Source organism: Halyomorpha halys, unplaced genomic scaffold (assembly GCF_000696795.3).
Source record: "Halyomorpha halys isolate HHAL.00 unplaced genomic scaffold, Hhal_1.1 Scaffold243.1, whole genome shotgun sequence".
Lineage (NCBI taxonomy): Eukaryota > Metazoa > Arthropoda > Insecta > Hemiptera > Pentatomidae > Halyomorpha > Halyomorpha halys.
Window position 1 is genome coordinate 721,946 of NW_027106548.1, and position 7,346 is coordinate 729,291.

General features: G+C 31.2%; 1 long non-coding RNA gene across 1 annotated transcript in view; it reads left to right on the top strand.

Moving 5' to 3' along the window:
- Window positions 1-3,802: 3,802 nt before the first annotated feature.
- Window positions 3,803-7,346, top strand: part of LOC106680117 (uncharacterized) — a 10,200-nt gene continuing 6,656 nt past the window's right edge. Inside the window, exon 1 of the long non-coding RNA XR_010842736.1 lies at window positions 3,803-3,955. This is a non-coding gene — a long non-coding RNA (uncharacterized lncRNA). The remainder of the gene's footprint in view (window positions 3,956-7,346) is intronic.

The window sequence follows — 7,346 nt, forward strand, 5'->3', positions numbered from 1 at the left end:
TGGCCACGAGACCTTCTAGTTTAAATTAATGTTTGAAGTACCACCAATGGGTGGTTCCTTCCCAAGATTTTCAAGTGTATATGAAACATACTACACATGTACTTATTGTATTATCTTGTACAGTTGTAAATTACAATAAATAAATAATTAAAAAAAAAACAAAAAAAAAACCTTCCTTTGAAAACTGACGTATTTATATGAAATGACCCAATATTTGAAAAAAAGTATAGAATCAAACTGATATTTGAAAAGTAGTATACTATCAAACTAATATTTGAAAAGTAGTACGTATATTATCAAAATAATATTTGACAAGTAGTATATTATGAAACTAATATTTGAAAAGTAGTACCTATACTATCAAACTAATATTTGAAAAGTAGTACCTACACTATCAAACTAATATTTGAAAAGTAGTACCTATATTATCAAACTAATATTTTATTTGTGAGAAAGGAATAGAACGTAGGAGACTTCATTTATTGATCCAAGCTAAATGGATCTCTTTTCGTGGTAGTATATTTTTGCTCCTGCGTCACCATCTCATCTTCCAGGAACATTTTATTTTCACATTCCGAAAATATCTAAGGTTCTTTTTTTCTGAAATAACCCTACGATTTTCACTGAATAAATTTTAATTTAATCATGACTAGAAACTGGTTATTACTTCCATCCGTTCGTGGGGTAGGCCGAAACGCAAATTCTATGCAATAAAAACAAAAATTAAGAGTAAAACGTGCAATTTTGTGCAGAAGAAAATACAAAACGTGCGAAATTGTGCAAATACAACAGACCCAAAACGTGCAATTTTGTGCAATATAAAATTAGTATTTGAATGTAATTTCCATGGTTCTAATTTCAGTCGAGGTTTAGTGGAATTCAAAGCTAAGGAACAAAAGATGCAATTCCACGAAAATCCATTCTCTAATAATGACATGTAATACTTTTTTAAAAATAAAAATATTATTAGAAGTATTTATGATGTGTCAAATGAAATAAGTGCTAACATGTTAAATCATATAAGTACAGTGGAGCTCCTAGTAGAGGTTCTACAGCTTCCTCACGTCACCTTTTCTCCGCTCTACTTGTTCCTTGTTTCCTCTTATATTTTTTCACCAGTAGTTTAAAAACATTCTTAACCAAAACAACATAAACACGAACTACCAGCAACTAATCTATCAAAACGATAACAAACGAAATGGTGTGGAGCTCAGCTAGTCTGTTCCGTGACGCCATTCTCCATTTAGCAAACTATTAACAGGCTCTCCATGATGACAAATGTTATATCTTTTTAACATGTTAAAGGAAACGTTTATCCATTCAACACAAATTTTCCATAAATGACACTTTAGCATGGTAGCATTTATAGTACCATCACAACCCTCAAGTGTGCTCCAACACTTTTGACTCAAGATCATGAACTTCAATTCAGCCCAGCTCATTACTACTAAGTCTCCTTAAAATGTTGCCCTGCTATAGTAAAAGGGAAAAGATTAGATCTTTATGCTTATGTGTACATATTTATTAATTTTCTGTTATTTCGGATTATAGGAGTTCTGAAAATTATGATGCATTTTGAAAGTGGGCGCAAGATCATTTAGGTTGGCTAAACCTTATCTAATAGCTAGAGTGTACAACTTGTCTCCTAGAGCAACGGTTCCCAAAACGTTTTTGCCACGGCACCCTTAATGGGGGCTAAACACATCTAGCGACACCCTTATTGGACTAAACAAACTTCGTGGTACCCTTCTCTAACTAATTTTATTTTTTTCAATTATCCTTAGAGCGGTTGAAGAGATAGAAAGATAATAAAACAGGGTAAAATAAATGTTGGAATGCACTGTATATCTGCTATTTTATTTTTACTTCCATACCTATGTATGGAATATATAGGAAGGGGAAGTATTGAAATCGTGAAAATTTACTAATTAGAATTTTCTTCGAAATACATCTTTTGAAATCCAAAACATGGAGTCCAAATAACAAAGCCTCATCTGTGTGTATAAACGGTCCAGCTCAAAAACTGTGAAGCTGATAATATGTATATCTACATGCAGCAAACTGGAAAGCAAAAGCCCGAAGTAGGCAGGCGTGAGGAAGGCGGCCAAAGATCTACAAAGCCTGCAGAGCTAACCGAAAAAAAAAAAAATGAGCCTAGAATACGATAACGTTTTCAATAAAATGGAATGACTGGAAGTGTAATAGAATCGTTTTTCCAAAAACGGCTCTAACGATTTTGATCAAACTATCAATGTAGAATTAGATGGTCTTTGATATCAGCTAGGACTTACTTAGGAGGAAGTATCATTAATTTTGTTTATTTGAAAAAAAAACCGTTATTACTGTTGGTAATAATCAAAAATGTATAAATACAAAATATTAAACAGTTTTATGGATAACTAAAGGAGAAAAATCGGAACATCTGATGGGGAAAACCGAGATCACCCGTTCTTTCCTGATCGCATAACGGCTTCCTGAAACTGTTTTGTATTCTCGGCAGGAACAACATTTATTTTCGACATCTCTCTACGGCATTTAATAGTCCATAGAGTTGACCAAGCACAAAATGGACAAACCAAAGTGTGAGTACACCTTTCAGATATTTCTCCTCCTTAGGAAGCATTCATTAATAATATACATAGTGCATCAGTACATTCCAGTACTGTTTTGGATATACAATTGGTATACATTTGGAAATGTATATTAGATTTTTATTTAATTCCTGCCTTCCCTGGATCTCTCCTCCTCCCTATACTTGATGTCCTTTCGTCAGGACCGACAACACGGAGTGAAGGGGAACACCCATTATACTCATCCTGTCAATCCATCTCCTATCTAGCTTCCTAACCTATCGAAGATGCATTTTCTAGGCCTTCTAGGGCAGGGTAGGCAGACTACCCTCACATCTTCAAATGCAGTTAGTTCTAATTAATTATGTAAGTGCTTCGACAGCTCTTAGTGTTCATTGTCGTGCGCATGGCGCGCAAATTCCTAGTTTTATTGATGGCCAATTAACACTTTAGACATTTGACTGTAACATAAAGAGAAAGCAGGTTGTGTCCATAATTAGAGTTGCGAATCCAAATAGGTAAATGTCAGTAACAAAAGACACCCAATCCCGGTAAAACCACAAATGTCAAGTGTTAATTTCTTTCCCTACTCTTTGTGAGATAGATATTTAGACTGTTTATATGTACATCTAAATCTATTAAAATATAAATCCCCAACCTTTATATATACAAGAAATAATTTACTTAATTTGAAATCCTCACACAAGACAGGAAACTGCACGTCGGTTCTGACTATTACAGCACTTACTAGACAAACGGTCTAAACTTCCAATCCATTACAAAAGTCTGATCTACATGACTATAATAAGGCCTATCTGGACACACGGAGTTGAGTTTTAGGACTCCGCTAAACCTTCGAATTCCTCTCGTATTCAATCCTTACAATTCAAAATTCTTAATGCTCTTTACTTTGTCACATAAATCACCCATAAAGACCTTAATGTTCCATATGTTACCAATCTATCCCGAACTAGTACTGATCCTTCCATTATAAACTCTTTAACAACCTAAACCCACTAGTTTCTAACCTTGCTTCCTCTTCCATTCCTGACAATCTTCTAAGGTGCCTAAAAAGATGGACTCGAGACCTTCCAGTGTAGAAATATTATTAGAGTGCTAACAATTTCTCTACACACCTGTATCATCTCATTATGATCTGAGATCAAATTTATAAGATGTATTTGAATGTATTCGTTGTTTGTTCTATAAATAATATTCTCTCTATAGGAAGACATGAAACATGAGACAAAATCGATGATTAGATGGGAAGCTTGCGCGCTGCACCTGGCAGAAGGCAGCACCTGATAAAATCAATGCCCACTAAGTTGGAAGACTTACTTGGTGCTTAGTGCTTAGAATAAGTTCACTTGGGATATACTCCATTGGTCAGTAAGCAATGATATGATATAGGTGTCGTTATTAAATGCTCTTTAGATAGCGCCTTAGGGCCATGGTCGACGATATATTAGCTTTTCAAAATAACAATGCTTTTGAATGTTTTATTAAATTGCATCCCTTGCGATGTACTCGCCACATTTTATTTAAACTTGAATAAAAATAAAAACATATTTTATTTATTATTATTAATTCGTGTAGTTGTAAAAGGTCCATTAGATTGGAGTAGGTTATGTCAGTGGCAAGAGAAGATTTTACAGCATTCAAGGGAAGTGTTGTTTTTTCATTCTTAAATAAAAATCATTTCTTCATACCAACTCTGAATTTTGAATAAAATATGTTTTGTTCTTATGATATTGTAACTCTTCAAAATTATTCAAGCTCGATTTTTTTTTCATTATATTATGTATATATGATTGATCGTATGTGAATTAGGAGATGGTCAGGGTTGCGTTCATGAAAAACAAAAATAGTTTTCAACTATTCTCTATGAGCATCGTTTTGACCACATTGAAAGTTTCCATCAGGGCTATTTTTGTTTCAAGTCTTTTTTTTTTTATCAGTGTACTCTTCCTCATATGACAAAATCCCTGATGAAGAATGAAATGAGAGTTAAAACGTTTGTCATTTATAAATAATTTAAATCTATTTTTTTTCTAAACCCTAACCTTTACCATTTCCTTCTAATTTTTGATTATCGCATTAATGAATGTAGCATGTATATGTTAATGTAAGGTATGGTTTATGGTCTTATGTATTTAACTTGCCAGATGTAAAACTTTTATAATTACCTTTAAAAAAATTGTATGCCTTAAGAATAGGTTTATTTTCCAAAAGTTTCACCGAATGCACAATCCTAATTTTGGCAAACATTTTATACTTTTTGTTTATAAGTCAAAGGAAAATTGTTTATAATTCTGAATTTTTGCAAATTTTGTTTGTTTTTTTAAATCCATGAAATAAAATTACCTCTGAATCTCCTTGGCTTTGTAGAGTGTATTGTTAAAATGTATGAATAATGTATTATAAATGAAAATAAATAATTATCTTCATGTTGATGTTTCTATGCCTTCAATGTTGTACTAGTATCCTCTATTTAGGTTTGATGTTTGTACATAGTACATCTGTATGTTTAGAAACAAAACTTTAACTTTTTTTTTTTTCATCTCTGCAACAGCTCTATCTTTATGTTGAAGTTGCTTTTTCTGTGCTACAAGTATTTGTCAATTTATTGGCTTCTAACAAATTTCTTGCTTCTTCTGGAACTTTAAACTGTAAGACACTGTTTCTGTCATAGTATAAAATTCACAAGCATCATGAATTTTGTTGAATTATATAATGATTAATAACTGACTATTTGTCAGCTCATTTATTTTTTCTTCATCCATTTAGTTTACAGTAATACAATTTAAGGTCATATCATAAGTAATACAATTTAAGGTCATATCTTAAAGAGAAAAGATTTATAAAAACTTGATTTCAATTATTTACAAAGCATCTGAATAATGATATTTAATATAGAAAAAAATCTTTCAGGTATTTAATGTCAATTAAACTATTATATTAACTCTGACTTTGCATCTTTAAAGACAAGTAAGAATTTTTTTAAGAGTAAAAAGAATATCAAGAAAGAGTGAGGATATTTTTAATTTTTTTTTCCAAAAACAATTTTTAGAAATACTTAATATTTAATTTTTTAAAAAGCTAAAAGTATGAAATAGACTTTTTAATTTTTTGTTTTAATGTTTTTGGAATCTTGAGCCTCAATTAATTAATCTTCATTATGTAGTTACAACTCATTTAGTTTTACAATAAATTTATAGGAAACACTATAATATACAGTTCCAAAAGTTATATTGTGCTTTCAGCAAAAAGTATAATGAAACGCATCATTATCATAATATATTGTGATCTGAAATTCTTATCTCTGACAAACTACTTGAATCTGCAATCCTTACCCACTGCCTATGATGACACGTCTATTATTAGTGAATAATGACCCTTCCATTGTATCCCAAACCCTCCAATTCCTTATCATTATCCTTGAAGAATGGTATCAAAACTGGAGGATTAAAATAAATTCCAATAAATCGCATTTACCCTTTGTTGTAAACCCATGACTTTCTGCCTTACAGTATCCTTTAATAACATCCCACTTATTTGGAACAAATCCATTTTCTTAGGACTTCATTTGGACAAACGACTGGCTTAGAATTCTAGAAAAACGGTCCGAAGTTCCAAATAATTACAAAAGACTCATTTATATGACTATAATAAAGCCTATCTGGACTTATGAAGCTTTGGGGCTCCACTAAACCATCCAATTTCTCTCTTATCCAATCCTCATAATCCAAAATCCTTTGTAAAATCCTTATTGCTCCTTTCTTTGACAAAAATCAAGTTATCTGTCTGGACCTTAATGTTCCATATGTTGCCAATTTGGCCTAGCCAGATATCAATCCCTCCATGATAAACTTCCCAACCATCCAAACCCACTAGTTTCTAACCTGGCTTCTCCTTTATTACGTGATAATCTCCTATGTATTTGAAAAGAAAGTGGCCTCGAGATTTTCTCAAGAAATCTTATTGGATTTCTACCAATGTGGGTAAATTTTCCACATTTTTGTATCATATCATTGCTTAACTAAACTAACGTCAAATTTACTTGTTGTATATATTTTGAATGCAGTTTTAAATATTAATAAATAAATTTAAAAAAAGAAAAAATAATAATATAACACTATATCTATCTTCTTTACATGATTAAAACTTTGATTTCAAAACTATTTGTATAGTCAAATTCTGATATGTCCAATCAACTCCCGATTATTTGTAAAATCAATGTCTTACCTGGTTATTTTTAGCCACAGTGTGATTTTGCTGGTTCTTACTTTGCTTATATACATAAGAGAGAATAATGTATAAAATAGAAAAAAAAGAAAAAGGTAAAAATAATTTATTCCCATCATCTGTAACAGATTTGATGTTATTTCAAATTCATATCAGTTATAAAATAATTACTTAAATTTCTTTTTTGTTATAAAAATTTTAGAATTTTTAGATTTAGATTTAGATTTTATTTTCTTCAAATTTATATTTATATTATTTAGACAAATGAGCAAATCCAAAACTTTTAACACGCAGAAAGATGAAATTTGACTCATGAAATTTTTTTTATCGAGCTAATAATAAAAAGTTAACTGAAAACTCAAGGTACCAGGGGAAAATTCCAAATTATTGAGATTTCAAACAAAATCATGGCCTAGAGCAAAGGAATCCCTGAACAGTTCTGAATATATGTGTGTGTATTCTATATTGTAAACAAAGCAGAATTTGAATAAAAGGAAAGAAGAGTTCAAGTAGCTGGGAAAGAAATATATA